Source organism: Peromyscus californicus, unplaced genomic scaffold, assembly GCF_007827085.1.
Source record: "Peromyscus californicus insignis strain IS unplaced genomic scaffold, ASM782708v3 Scaffold_12__1_contigs__length_115047231, whole genome shotgun sequence".
NCBI lineage: Eukaryota > Metazoa > Chordata > Mammalia > Rodentia > Cricetidae > Peromyscus > Peromyscus californicus.
Genome location: NW_026294413.1, coordinates 95396557 through 95411872, shown reverse-complemented (window position 1 = coordinate 95411872; position 15316 = coordinate 95396557). Strand labels below are relative to the sequence as shown.

The window sequence follows — 15316 nt, the reverse complement described above, 5'->3', positions numbered from 1 at the left end:
TTTGAAGGCATGTTGAGGAATGAGTGGATGCTTTCTAAGAGGTATAGCATGTAAATCCACATTGCACACACATGTACACCAACACAGGGCACTTCCACACAGTCACTCAAGAGGCTCTAGACACACACTCTCAATGGGCTAAGAAAGCTCAGTAGGCAGAAGGCTGGAGCACCCTAAGTGTCCATGGAAGGATAGATGAATGGATGGCATGTGGCCCATCATACAATAGAATATATTTAGTCTTTAAAAGGTATAAGAGTCTGACACATGCTGCAACATGGGTGAAGCTTCAGAGGATTGTGCTAAGTGAAAGAAGCCAGTGACAGAAGAACAGCTACCTTATGATTCCACATCCTTCCTAGCCTCTCACCCCCATCCTGAGACACTCATGTGCCAGCGAGGGATAGGCATCATCTGGGGCCCAGGCAGGCCCACTTCAGTCACTCAGAAGAGAGAACTGAACACAGAGACTGGTGTGGGCACAGAAGCCTAGAACAGTCGAGTGCACAGAGACAAGGAGGACGGCACTGCCAGGGCCCAAACACAGCTACAGAGTATCATCAGCTGGAGAAAAGGAGACAGTCCCAGAGACAGGTGACAGTGACGGCTACAGAGCAATCGGAAGACACTCATTGCCACCGATCTACGTACCTAAAGGCAGTTAACGTGAATATTTGTGTGACATGCTCATTTTTCTATAGCTAAAACAGGGGGAATTTCCCAGAGCATAGCAGAACCCGATCTACAGGACAAGAGTTGACAGTGACACTACCAGAGAGCCTTGTGACTCCCCTCACAATACGAAGTCTCCCAAAGCTAAAGTCCCCGGCTGGTTGGTTCTGCTTTGTGACTGTCCCTGTGTAAAGGATCAATGTGGAGGGAAAAGAAGCAGAGACAATATAAGGAGAGGGCAGGACAGTCAGAAAACGCCTCCCCTTCAAACTCCACCATACCCCCAGATACTACCCTACCCATCCCCCGCCTCCCTCTGCATGTCAGGGCACTGTGCCCAGAACACACCCACCTGTAGCTCATGTGGTGGGGGAGAGTCAGGAGAATGAGACTAAGTGTTTGTAATTTAAATCCTCACTGGCAGCTGGAGCCTAGAGGCGCTGCTGGCACAGGCCCGCCTTGCTGAGTGGCTGTGAGACAGAGATGAGGATCGGGCTGGGCCTGGCACAGAGTAACTACACAGCGAATGTTTCAGTCTTCTTCTGCAGGACACATCATCTGTTTATGAACCATCAGTGAAGCTGAACCAAGTGCCTTTGGTAAGCCTCCAGGTGGAGGGCGGCAAAGCCCATGCCTTCAGTCAGGACCTCACGGTCATATGAGCACTCGCCCAAGACATGTCCCTATGTGTGGCCCAGAGCTAAGCCCCTTTCCTGCCACAGCCAACAGAGGCAGCCTGTTTCAGCTCAGACCAGCTCTGACTGTCCTTGGGCGTGTTTTGAATCTATTTCCCACCTTGGCTTCCCACGTGCCCAGGTCCTGAGCCTGGGATACTCAGCTCGGTCTAGATCTGTGTGCTTAACAATCAGCCCTTCCTCAGCCTGGGACCGCCATGACAGCTCCTCCGGTACCTCACTTCAGTTTGGCTCCACCATCCTAAAGAGATGTGGTCCCTAAGGGTGGGACACGCAGGGACCACCTCTCCTCACCCTCCTCACCACCTGCTTCCTGCTTCCCATTCTAAATGCTGCTACGGTGACTCTGTCCTGAAACTTGTTTCTCACCAAGCTACTTCCGACCACATAGAACTGTTGACTCAGATCGTCTGGTTCTCTGGCTTTGCACGTTGTGTTTGACTTTCTGCCCGGTGACACTTCTCCTCATCAATATGGCACCCCAAAACTCCTCGTCCTCTGAGTCCCGGAGAAAAACAAGAGCCAGAACAGGGCTTGCTTCCCTCCTGCTGCCTTATTTTGGTAACTGGCATCTCACCACCTTCTTATAGTCTTCTCGTTTGAAGAGCTCCTGTGATCCAGCAACTCAGCTTTCCAGCAACTCATCCCAGACACATATGCTCACAGAGATGTCTATTGAGGGGTGCACCATGGCATTGTGTGAGAGGCCGCTGAACGGCAAAGTAGACAAAGAAAGACCACAGTTGTCCACCTGGTGGGATGCTGAATAGCAAGTACGGAGCAGGGAACAGAAACAAGCCAGGGACGTGGAGCCAGAGCCCAGAAGGCCAAGTAAGAAAGGCCTCAAAATTGTACAGGTGGGGCTGCAGACATCCTGGCTCAGCAGTTAAGTGCACTTGCTGCTCTTCCACAGGACTGGAGTCCGGTTCCCAGCACTCCGGGGGAGCCAACACCCTCCTCTGACTTCCTCTGGAGCCTGCACACACACACACACACACACACACACACACACACACACACAGAGAGAGAGAGAGAGAGGGGGGGGGGGACAGGCATTCATGCACACATGCATGAACACAGAATAAATCTTTTGAAAATACAGGCAATTCTGTCTCACCTACTTGTGTACTGTGCTAAGTCTAAGGGTGGGGACACCTGTGTAGCCCTGTTGCATGCCCAGGAAGTACCCTTATTCCCTTTGGAGAGGAAGATGGGGATGTAGGGAGCTTACTTTTCACATGAATTTTTTTCCCAGCAAGAACAGCATTTTGTGCATTACTTACAAAATAAACCATTTCAAAGTCAAAAATAAAAACCATCTTCATGTTCCCACCACCCTAGACAACACAAGGTACCCCTGACATCCTACATTGTCCTCCACTCCTGATAAGCCAGCCCTCTTCACTTCATCGAGGCTCCCGAATGCCGGCAGAACTGCGCCAAGAACCCAAGCAGCTTTACGATACATTTCATAGCCTCTCTCATAGATGGTGTCAAGCGTACGCTGTCAGGCCAAGGAGACAATGATCATATGTGCCTGCTTCCTTCTACGTCTCCAAGCACTAGCCATCCCTGGGCCGATGGCCACGGTAAGGGGGCTGCACAGACATGTGATCTGAACTCAATGGGCAGCTATGGATGTCAGACATGCAGGCCTGACCAGGCACAGATCCCAGGACCTTTGCACCAGGCAAAGAAACTCCCACAGAGGCAGAGCCCAGTGCTCTGCCATCCCCACCTAGAATAGAAAGTTCCAGGCTGGCACAGGCAAGGCCAAGAGAGGTCTGCCTGAGAAACAGCCAAATCCAACTCTCCTCTTCACCGGCTTCAGAGGTAAGCAAGAGCCACCATCCACTCTGTCCCCCTCTAAGTGACATTTTCACCGCTTTTTGTTCCGCTTTCCGGGCATGCCTGTCACCCTCCCAGCCAAGGCAGCCCCGTCAGCGGCAGCCAGTCTTGTCTTCCTAAGTCTGCTGCATCTGAACCTCACCATGTCTCTCAGAAGCGCCTACAGATCAACTCTGGATGTGTACACGAAATAAACAAGCAAACGAGCAAGGGGAAACTGAAGCCCAAACAGTCACGTGCAAAGTCAAAGACACATGGCCGAGTTTCTGTGGCACGCCAGCCCTTAGACAGTGAGGTTGGCCTCGGCTCCCAGCCCTCCTACACACATCACCAACCACCAGTCCAGACTGATCGTAAGGTGACTCCCAGCAAGGAAGTGGGTTCCTAGAGGCTGGCAGAGGAGACACAATGGCGCCCGTGACCTCATCAAGGTGGGCCCCTGCCCGCTGGTGCTCAGTGACTGCATCGCTCCTACCAAAGCCTACACACAGACACTTCGATGGGACGCTTGCACCACAATCAAAGACTTCTGGTTTCATTTTGCTAGATTAGCTGACCAGCAAGCCCTGCTCCTCTGTATTCCTCCCTACCCAGAGCTGGGGTTATAGATATGATGTGTACCATTGCATTGGTTTTACATGGGTGCTGGGAATAGAACTCATGTCCTCACGTCTAAGAGCAAGAACTTTGCCCACTGAGGCATCTCCCCAGCCTCTCACCCTGGCATTTTATACACAGCTTTCCCCTGCCTTGCTCCCCACTGTAATTCAGAATACCTTGAGCCTTCAGGGGCAGTGGCAGGACACCAACCTCCAGGCCTCCCAGAACCCTCTGCTCAGTGTCTGAATGCCTACCTGAACCAGAGGCTGAGGGCTCGGAGCAGCCTAGCTATGAGGGGGAACAAGGAAATGAGAAACTGTCTGTGACCACGGGGATCTGTGTCACTCTCAAATCTATCATTTCATTTCATTTCAGCTTCACGGGGACCCTCCGAGGGAGGCGTTTTTATTATCCTCACTATCAAAACGAAAAAAATGAAAGAGCAGACAGAGTCATCAGCCTGCCTAAGCAAAGCCAAGTCAGGAGGGAACCAAGTCCCTTGAGAGTCACCACACTGATCATCCGGACCTCAGCAGCACCACTGCCATCAGACTGTGATATCAACAGTTTCCCCACTCACTGTTCCCAGGGTACTGCGGGGGATCTTTCGGGGGGTGTCAGCCTGGGGAGTTCTTTACTGCAGAATGTGGGAAGGGCGGGGTGCTTCCCTCAGATATCTCCAGATGTGGTAAAGGGCAGGTACTATAGTTGTAACTGGAAATCTCAAAGAAAAGAAATGCTTGGGTAGGGCCGAGCTCAATGTAGATGGCTTATCAATCTCATGCAAAACTCTGTGTGTGATCCTCAGCACCACAAAAGAATATACTTCCTGGAAAAGTAAATGGACAATGTGCCAGATCAAAATACTAATTAATTCATTCACTCACCAGATATTTAATGTGCACCTACTAAGTTCCAACTGCTGTACTAAATGGTACAAATTCAGCATCGTTCCACATCATAGCATTAAAATCCTACCTGCTGCAGGTGGATAGCAAGAATAATGTCCTCTATTGTCAGAGGATAACTGGAGTCAATAACAGTCAATTGTAAATTTCAAAATAGCTAGTAGAGAGAGAGAGAGCAAGCTTTGGTGTTCCTAACACAAATGAATGATGAATGACATCATCATTTCTTTGGTAATATTCATGCCAGGTAACAGATACTCCAAATACTCTAATCTGATCACCAAAGCATCATATACATGTGTGTAAATGTCACATGTGCCCCACAAAGAAGTATAATTACATGTCAATTTCAAATAACAAATTATTTTAAAATAAACTGTTTATCAGGAATTCACATTTTAGTTAGATAAAGACAGACATTGAAAACAAAGTGGAAATACAGCCCCAAAGTGGAGGAAGTAGCCTATGGATGTGGGTAGGGAGTGTCCTGGGCAGAGGGCACAAGCAGACATCAGTCCTGAGCAGGGCTGTGCCTGGAATAGCTGAGGAGTATCAGGGGACTTCGGGGGAGAGGGTGAATGGCAAGGAGCTGAGCAGGAAGTGGTCCCCCTGCAGAGACAGACAGTGGTCCCCATGCAAAGACCCCATTGGGGTAATGAAAAGTTCCAAGAGTCACAGAGGACCTTTACATAAACAAGGAAATATCTTAGGGTACTCCCAGCCTTTCTGCATCCATAGGAACCAATGCTCCTAAAGGTATTTATAGTAGAATATTATTTTAAGGTGTGTTACTTTTTTTATGTTGCATTTGTTTAACTCTGTGAAGCTGTGTTACTGTGCCTGTGTAAAATATCTGATGGTCTAATAAAGAACTGAACGGCCAATAGCGAGGCAGGAGAAAGGCTAGACAGGGCGGGCAGACAGAATAGATAGGAGAAATCTAGGAGGAAGGAGAGAGGAAGAAATAAAGAGCCAGAGAAGGAGGAGGATTCCAGGGGCCAGTCACCCAGCTACACAGCGAGCCACAGAGTAAGAGTAAGATTTACAGAAGTAAGAGAATGGGGAAAGCCCAAGGGCAAAAGATAGATGGGATAATTTAAGTTAAGAAAAGCTGGCTAGAAACTAAGCCAAGCTAAGGCTGGGCATTCATAAGTAACAATAAGTTTCCATGTGTGAATTTATTTGGGAGCTAGGTGGTGGGCTCTCAAAGAGCAAGAACCAACAACAACAGGTATTCAAGAGATATTATTTTGTTCCAGGCCAAATAAGATCCAATGTGTCTCCATAGTCCTTACTCAGCCACATAAGTGCTGAATAGCAAGCAAGAGAAACCAGGACATCCCAAGTTTCTTACAGTCAAATGCCATCAGCTGGCATCCTTTTTCAAGAAGTATCTCAAATCAGAGGTTCTTGCCACACTGCTTAGCTAAAAGCTGGGCATCTTAGACCACAGCTTCATTTCTGTTGCTTTGTTTTCTAGTCTTGATTTTTTTTTTTTTGAAACATGAGTACATATGGTCCAGACTGTCCTCAAACAAGCAATGTAGCTGAAGCTGTGTTTGAGTTCCTGATCCCCCTTCACCATCTCTCCAGGGCTTGGATTACAGGTGTAACCAACATACCCAAAGAGCACAGCTTCTTGCCCTGTGAGTCGTTATTCTAAATAGGGCCACAAGAAAACTTGGCAACAGTGAAGATTCTTAGATGCACCACAACCAAAAATTAATTCAAAATCCAACATGTAAAGCATCCAAGATGTTCCTGTAGCACTCTCCCATGATGGGTCACACAGTAGCACTAATGCCTTGGTTCCAAACACACAGCATACACATGCTTTGCACTGTGCACGCCGTCACCCCGTGTAATGTCAAGGAACATCACCTCAACACCTCATCCCAGATTCAAGACTACTGTAGCTTGTTGCAGTGTTCTGACTGTGCTGACGAAGGTCTTCTCTCCGTGGAGATGAACAGCTCAATGATGGAAATCCCAGACTTACAACATTCCTCTACGCTCATTCCTCAGCATGCAAGAATAAAACTAGTATAACTTTGGATTCAATGGCGTTGGGGTATTTGGTTTTGAAACTGCTATTGGAGTTGACTTGAGTTTCATTTTTAAAAACATTAAATGAATTTTGGCTTGGGATTGGGATAAAATTTTCCCCTTTTCTGAACTGCCCATAAACATACTTCTGCCATTTTGTACCACATGTATATCCAATGGCTCTGGAAGCATTAACCACTGAAAAATGAAGACACTTATGAACTCTGGAAAACACTGGAAATATTCTATGTCCTGTAGTATCTAATATTCAGTCAATATTTCTTCATGTAACAACAATTACCTCAGTGTGCAAATCTGCCTCATCTTTAATAAATGGTAAAAATCTATGTATAGCAAAAGACCGTTTTAAAATAAATTTCTTTGTGGTGTATTATCAGTAAATGTTTGATTTGCATGACTATTTTATATACCTGTATACATTTCTCAGACAAAAAGAGGTCATGCGTGGAAAATGTTTACAAAGCCGTGGCCAAGCTGTTCTCTTACACCCACTACTCAGGTCATGAGAAGCAAGCCATGGAAGGCATGGCTGACCCTGGATACAACATACAGCACAACGTGGATTGAACATAGTTGAGAACTACATCCCATCGGTGCCCTTCTCACACTTATTAACACACCTTGCCACTCTTCTTCTCCTGTGCAGGTGGGAGACCTGGAGGAGGGCCTTGCAAGTGAGCGAGTCATCTAGAGTGCACATATGTCCTCTAAGGGGCATGACTATGTATCATGAGAAAATGCAGAAGGCCATGATTCTGAGACCCCGTCAGGACCTAAATACATGGTGAGCATATGCAAGAGCCAGCACAGCCTCATGGGCCCCTGGGGATCCAGGCTTGCAGCAGCCATCTCCTCACACCCCCGGATGCACTCTGGAACCTGACGTGAGGCTAAGGAAACTCCAGAGCTAATGAACTTGCATCTTCTGGCGAACACTACAATTAACGCACCGCAAAGTGCAGCTGCTTGGTAATTAGATTGAGGAACAAACACAAAACACTTGTCCTGGGAAAGTTACTGTCAAACTTCTTCTGTAGGTTTCCTAGCAATTAAACTCACTTGCTCATTTCTTCTGGGGAAAAAAAAAAGCATTTATTACTTCCATTTAAACTAATGCTGTAATGATCGGGGGTATTATTCATGAGATCTCTTGCCATTGCGCTCGAAGCCGCCATCTCCTCTGCCAGGGCTGGCACCGAGACGCTGCTGGCAAGAAGCATCCGTTAGAACAGCATGGCTTCTCGGCATCCTCTTCCTTCCAGGGAAGTTTACTATGGGAGGGCACTAGGGGTGAGGTCCAGCAACTGTCAGTCTGGCTGTCCAGCTGAGATGTGGTGTCCCACAGAGCCACTGGTGCCCTGGAGTGACACTTTCGAGAACATGCGATTTGACTCCAGCTTGGGGCAGGGACTGTCCACTATAGATAAGAGTGCTGACTCCGAGTTCTCTCTGTCAATTCCAAGCACCAAGAACACTACCAAGATACAGCTGTGTTCTAGGCTGCAGACCAAGTCAAGCCAGGAACTCAACGGCTCCCTTGAGGTTTGGCATGCCTCCTTTGGAAAGCCAGGGTAGTGTGGGCCACAATTCAGCTACTGATAAGTCAGGTTCCTGCGTACAGGGTCTCACTGAGTCCCCAGGACACAAGAACACAAGGCTAAGCCCTCTGCATGAGCAATGCAAGCCTGCATGCAGATTGCATCCAGGAGGGTTATCAGAGAGGTTGCATGATTTGCCCAATGTCACAAAGCTATGAAGACCTGGAACTAAAACTAACAAGACTGCTCCGGGGCCTCGGCCCCTAACTGCTAACCTCAAGGACTGTCTGCAGCCAGAGAGACAAAGAGCCAAGTCCTTTGCACCAAGGCTGTCCTGAGAGCCCTGAGTCTGTCCCCACTGCTGTGGCAGAACAGTGCTGATCTCCGCCACTCCTGGTTCATACTTATGGCTCATTGCCATCACACGGACCACTTACCATATGCCAGGTACTCTGCTGCCTGCTTTACCTTTTGGCATGGAAACTACAATTGCCTTCCACAAAAGCAGCAGCTAAGGGTTCAGAGAAGCAGCCTGAGCAGGAAGTGGAAGGGGCGGAGGGGTGGCCATTTATACTTAACTTTTATTTCCCCACTTATTTTTTGCACTATATATAAAATTCAAAAGATAACAAGAAACCATTCAGTGAAAATGCATGTCCCCAGCCACTAAAACAGCGTTCTTCCCGGAGGCCATGTGTATCTGCTGAGGTGCACACGCCAATGAATCTGCGCTTGCCGAGCGACCCTCTATTGCTATTGTCAGGAGACTGCCATCTTGAAACTGTTGCATTCTGCTACATGTACACATAATAGAATATTTAACCAGGGGGCTAAAAATGGACAGTGAGATTGCTGCCCCGCTCTGCTGTGACCAACACCACAATTCCTCAGGCATTAACGAAGACTCCACCTGTGGTGTGCTGGCCCCAGCTTTGCCTGAGGCAGGTGTCCAGACTTTGGAAATCAGACCTGGCCACTCACTGGGCACATCCTGGAGCAAGTGCGCACACTTGTCCAAGCTTTGCTTTCCTGGTATGGGGCAGCACCAGCCCACCATGCAGGACCACTGTGGGGCTGCTGTGACAACGCTCCCTCTTGTCATTCGGTATGCAGCTAAGGAGCAGGAGCTGGGGTCACTGGGAAGTTCAGTGTGGACTCTGGGGTTTGTCTTCAGCTGGATTACAGTTGCCACCCATCATAGTTTTCTCCATTTTGTTTGCAACCAGTGAGTCTGAACCAGAAGCAATAGAAGGGCCAGAGCATTCTATTGATAAATATAGATATAGGATGTCTGTCTCGTTTATCTGCACTTACATGTCTATACTGGGTATAAAGAAATGGAATCCAAGAGCACAGCAGGGGTAGCAAGGTCTGGAACTGTGGCTTTCCCAGGATTTGCAGCTGGCGCATGAGGCCTCTCAATCTCTTCCTAGCTCCATCCCTGGCCACAGCCTGCAATCTAGACACACAATCTATAACCCTCGCACACACTCCATCCTCCTCCCTGAAACACTCTCCCCACTCACTCCAGGACCCACTGCCCCCCGCTTGCCTACCTTCCACTTGTCCTGTCTGCACCTGCTTAAACATCACCTCCTCCAGGACGACCTCACTAACCTCCCTGCCGCAGGATGTGGTAAATGGGCGTGCACCTTTCTCAGTCACCACTAAGAACTAGATGGGTCCTAAGTCATAGCAATGCCTGGGAAGGGATGCTGGGTTCAGCTGCAGAGAGAAGTGAACGCACATGGGCACAGAAACATGGCTCAGGCTAGGCCCCTCCTGTGGGCAGCCTGCTAAGGAGACAATATCGTCTCTCCAAGAAGAGAATGAGATTTCAGCAAGAAACTATCATTATGACATGAGGGTAGGGGAGGGCTTCTTAAATAAGACAGGCAAGAGAGCTGAGCATAAAAAAAAGATGACTGCATTTGACAACAGTACAATACAGACCTTCTGTTTACAAAGACAAGCACCTGACAGAAGGTATTTGCCACACTTAACTCACCGAAGAAAAGGCTCGGCGTAAAAATTAACAGTTACAAGCAAGCATGTCATAGAAGAGAAAACAAAAATAGCCTGTGAAGATGTGAAAAGACCGTATACAGAAAATGTAAATTAGCACCAGAGTAATAGAACACTTTGCACTAGAATCCTCCACGTACAGGCAACAGGAGCTGTCGATGAGCCTGGGGACTTAGAGAAGCCTCGTACATGGCAAGAGGCGGTGTATGCAGGAAGGAACACAAGGGATGGACTCAGTAGATGTGGAGAACATAAAACATGCATTGATCCAGCAGTCCAGTGATTCTGCTCCTCAGAATAGACCCTCAAAACTCTTCACAAACTACCAAGAGATAAATATGAATATGCTCCTACCAGCACTGCTTGTAATACCAAAACCTGGAAATAACCCAAATGTCCATTAATGATCAGATAGATAAACTAGATATAGTGTGAGGCAATAAAAATGATTAATATATCTGCATCAAATGGATGGAGAGCCCTAGTGGGCAATGAGAAAAGCAGCCACAGAAGCATTATTACATATATACAAGGTTTACAAAGAGGCCGGCCAAACATCTATCACAGATCCAGAGTGATCAAATAAAGCCAGGGATTGGCTAGCACACAATCAAAATAGCAGTCCATTACTCTCACAGGATAGAAAACGATCAGAGTTGAGTGCATGGGAATCCCTTATATTTCTTAACTGATTGTGGGTTCCAGGGATTTCTTTGATCATTATTAATATTTTTGGTTGGAAATATGCATTGCAATCATGTATCCAGTTTTTAAAGGGTGATTTGAAGGGATTGGCAAGGCAGCTCAGTCAGTAACGTGCTTGTTACACATGCACAGGAACTGAGTTCTCTCCACTACACCAGTGCAAAAAGCCTGGGAAGAGACGGGAGGATCCTTGGGCTGGCTAGTGGCCTAGTCAAAAAAGCCCTGTATCCCAGTAAAAGACCTTGTCTTAAAAAACAAGATGGATGGCTCCTGAGAAACAACATCTGAGGTTGATCTCAGGTCATACATACACACACATGTGTGCACATACCTTCATGTTCCTGCACATGTGTGCGTACACACACACACACACACACACACACACACACACACACACATGGTAACTTTAAAAGAAATGCAGTGGCCACTCTGGCAGAGACCTGAGGCTTTGCTTCTGCAGAATCACAGTTCCCAACCTTCCAGGCCTGCAGGCTGGTGCACACCTACCCTGCAGATGCTAGAAACAAGACCCTGGGCCCTGGCTTCCAAGCCCAGTTATAGGTGACATGAGCCAAGTGGCCCTGTTTCTTCATTTGAAATGAGCAACAGGCAAAATGTGTGTCATGTGGTAGAGATTCCATGAATATTTACCAAGTGAATCAGCAAATGATGTACACATGCATGTACACACACACACACACACACACACACACACCAGCGCTTGAAGCATCAAAACAGAAAGTTCTCTGCTCTATTCCACCCAAACTTTTGGTATTTTAATGTTGTGGGTTTTCTATCCCAAATGTCAGTTTCCCTTCCATTTTCCCTTTTACTGTCACAACAAGCACACGCGTGTTTTCCATGGAATTGTACCAAATGGCACCTCTCATATTTTGTAAACCAAATACATACAAACTCCTCTCTCATCCAGTATTAGTCACACTTCTGTCATCATAGTGAAGTACCTGAGGCAATCCCCATGTAAAAAGAAAGGTTTGTTTTGACTCGTCATCCTGGACAGTTAAGTTCAAGATCAGACAGCCTCAGTGCTTTGAGTCTCTAGAAGTACAATGGTCATGGTAGGAATACAGGACAGGAAACACCACTCACGTCACAGTGAGGAAACAGACAGAATCCCCCTCAGGGACATGCCCCATGACCTAAGGTCTTCCCTCTAGGACCTCCCAACATCACTCCTCCGGGACCAAGTCTTCAACACACAGACATTCAGGGGAAATTCGACATCCAAACTGTAGTGGGCCTTCCTGTCAAATTCTCTCAGGGCTTTCCTGCTCTGATCTCACACTTGATGCAAATGGCCAATCCTCAGGTCCTACTAGGGGAAGACATTCCCAGGGTTAAAGAGAGACAGAGAGGGAAATGGGGAAGAACCAATCCTCACCCCCTAAAGAAAGGGTCTGTATGGGGCGGGCACTAAAGGAGGAGCTGCTCCCTCAGGCACGCTGGGTCCATTCTAAGCCACACTTCTGGCTTGGCAATGACTCTGACTGGCTGGGCACCAGAAAAGAAAGCTAAAACCTAGCAAGAAATGGGATGGTGCCTTGCTAAGTGCATGGGCCTTAACACCGAACAGCATCCCCTGAGCCTTCTGTGGTAAAATGGAGCATAAATGAAATAACATACATAAAGATTCTCACAGAACAGCGCTGAAAAGTCCCTATATCCTGAATCACTTCCATTTGCACACAGTTTGATTTTTAATCGGGCTCATCTGAAATGACATCATCACAGGTGCACTGGCATCATGAATCCACCATGGCACATGGACATTCCACTGCCAGCAATGCTGTGGGACTCACCACATGCCACTCTGAGGGCAGAGTGCATTGTGAGTGCCATCTGCCCTAGCTCACCTAATGGGATTCCTGTGGGCAAACAGGCTGGGGTATTCATGAGGGGAATAGTCAGCCCAAGCAGCAAGAGTCAGGGTAGAGAAACTTTTATAGGCACAAACTAGCCCCAAAGGTTGTCAAATAAAGGGGCCAATGGCCAGGGTGAGCAAAAGCAGCAGGGGTCTGTACAGGCTACAGTAAAAGAGCTGTGACCTCCAGAGTAACTGGCACCAATGGGTCAGGACCCTGGACAGCGCCATCTGCTCGGGGCTGGGCATGGACTTCCATCAGCTCACTTCCATGCCCCACCACAACCAGCAAACATAGCAGGTGGCTTCCAGTTCCTCCCTATACCATAGAAGCCTCCCAGCACCCTAAACATGGTTTTGCGTTACTGAGCCCACATACAGCCTCTGCATCCTCAACACAGTGATTCATCTGATGGAAACTGTAATCCACTCAGCATCTTTGTGGAATTAATGATAAAGGGCAGACTAGCCAAGAACTAAAGCCAACTCCAGGAAAGGTGGAAGAGCATCATGTCAGAACAGAGAGGCACACTTTGGGGGCTGTTCCAGGCTCAGAGTTGGGGGAGATGAAGAAGATGGGCTAGAACTATTTCTGCAAGATGAATCATTCTTTCTAGCTCCCTACCCCCTCCTAGATCAGATGTCAGACCACCAGCGCCCTCATCTCTCCCCACATCTCTCCTTTGTCTTTTTCAAAAATTATTGTACACTCTCATGTCTGCATCCATGAATTTGCCCTTCACGTCGTCCCAGGCACAGGGCTGAACTACAGTGAGAAGAAAAGCAAACGGCCTGTTCTTCTGGGCATGACCACCTCTACGGGAGCCCAGTGGACATCAGAGACAAGTCCCCATGAGTGGCAGGCTAAGCCAAATGCACTGAGGACGGGTGAGCACATGACTAAGATGCCGCTCCGCTGAACTGGGGTCGGGGAAGACATCGTTCCTGGGACATTGGCTATGTGAGCTACACGGAAGTGAGAAGTATAATGAGAAGACATGACAGGGTCTGGGAAAGTGCCTCCAGGCATCACTCAGTCTTCAGGAATCCCAGAAGGCCAGACAGTGAGCAGGCTAGAGAGCTGGCCTTCTGTGCCCCCATGCCCCGTCCACCCACCCCCCTGCAGCTGTGGCTCCTCAAGCCGCCTCCAAAGGCCCCAAGGAGAATGGTATATACAGGCCAGAGACAAGAGGAATGATGGCACCTGAGAGGAGCGGAATCGAAAGGACCTGTGCATACTAGAGTACAACATGCACCCACCCTGGTGGTGCCCACACCTCCCACAGGGCTCAGCATCCACAGGAGGACTCCAAGGTTTGGTTCCTGGAGTAAGGCTTGATTTCTCAAAGATGCCTTGGGGCACATCAGTGCTATTACAAGGTCTCCAGCTCCTCCCATGGGACCTGAGGCTGAGCAAATGTCAGAAGGAAAGGCCAGTTCCTGGGCATGCCAGCGAAGTCCCTGGAGCCTCAAGCCACCCTTGTCCCCACCACCAGCACATTTTTATTTCAACACAGTAACTGTTTGCTCTTTGAGTTCTTCCTGGAAGGCTCCAAACAGTTTATTTGTTCAAGCACCGAAGACAGCATCCCAGACTTAGGGAAGCAAAGTATTTAGGCAAATGCAAACATATGCTGATTTCTTTCTTAGTTACATTCCTGGCAAAGGAATTATTTCACTAGGAGACAAAGCTGGACTTTAAAGGGTTGCATAGTTCCATCAGAACCTCAGCTAAGGGGGTTTCCAAGCCTCACAGGTGCCCATCAACTTTGAACAGGTAATGGGGTCATTGTGGCTATAAAGGTGTAGCATAGGGGTTCTTAAGAGAACCACTTTGGATCCTGGCTACTAATCACACAAACATGCATGTAAGATAAAACTGCAGACATGAATCCATACCCCCAGCAGACTGGACTGGACACATACACAGAGACTGGTAAACTAGGAAGAGCCGGCAGGCTGGGCCGGGGTCAAATTCTGGTTATGATGTTGTGCTACAGCTAAGCACAGTGCTAAACTTAGGAAGCCTGAGCGAAGGGCACGTGAGCTCCTTCTGCATTATTTCTCATGATGGCACGTGACTGTCAACGATCTCCAAATAAAACCTTTCTGAAGCACAAATCATGGAAACCGTTCTAATCTCAGGACTCAAACTGATCTGTTTACAGAGAAGCTTTCCGCAAACAGGAAGCGGTTTCTCCGAAGCCCACTTTTGTGGTTTCCTAACAAGTAAATTATGCTGACTTCCTCAGAAGAGGTCTTCCAGGAAGCCACACACAGCCATACAGTGTCCCCAGGCCCACCAGCTAAGGAGTGCCTCCTTCTGCTCTTTGCCCTGGCCCAAGACCCTGAAACAGGGCAGACCATGGTGGATGT

The 15316-nt window shown here is 48.1% G+C and overlaps 1 protein-coding gene across 3 annotated transcripts in view; it reads right to left on the bottom strand.

Moving 5' to 3' along the window:
- Positions 1–15316, bottom strand: part of Grid1 (glutamate ionotropic receptor delta type subunit 1) — a 727989-nt gene that overhangs the window by 576034 nt on the left and 136639 nt on the right. The window lies entirely within an intron of this gene.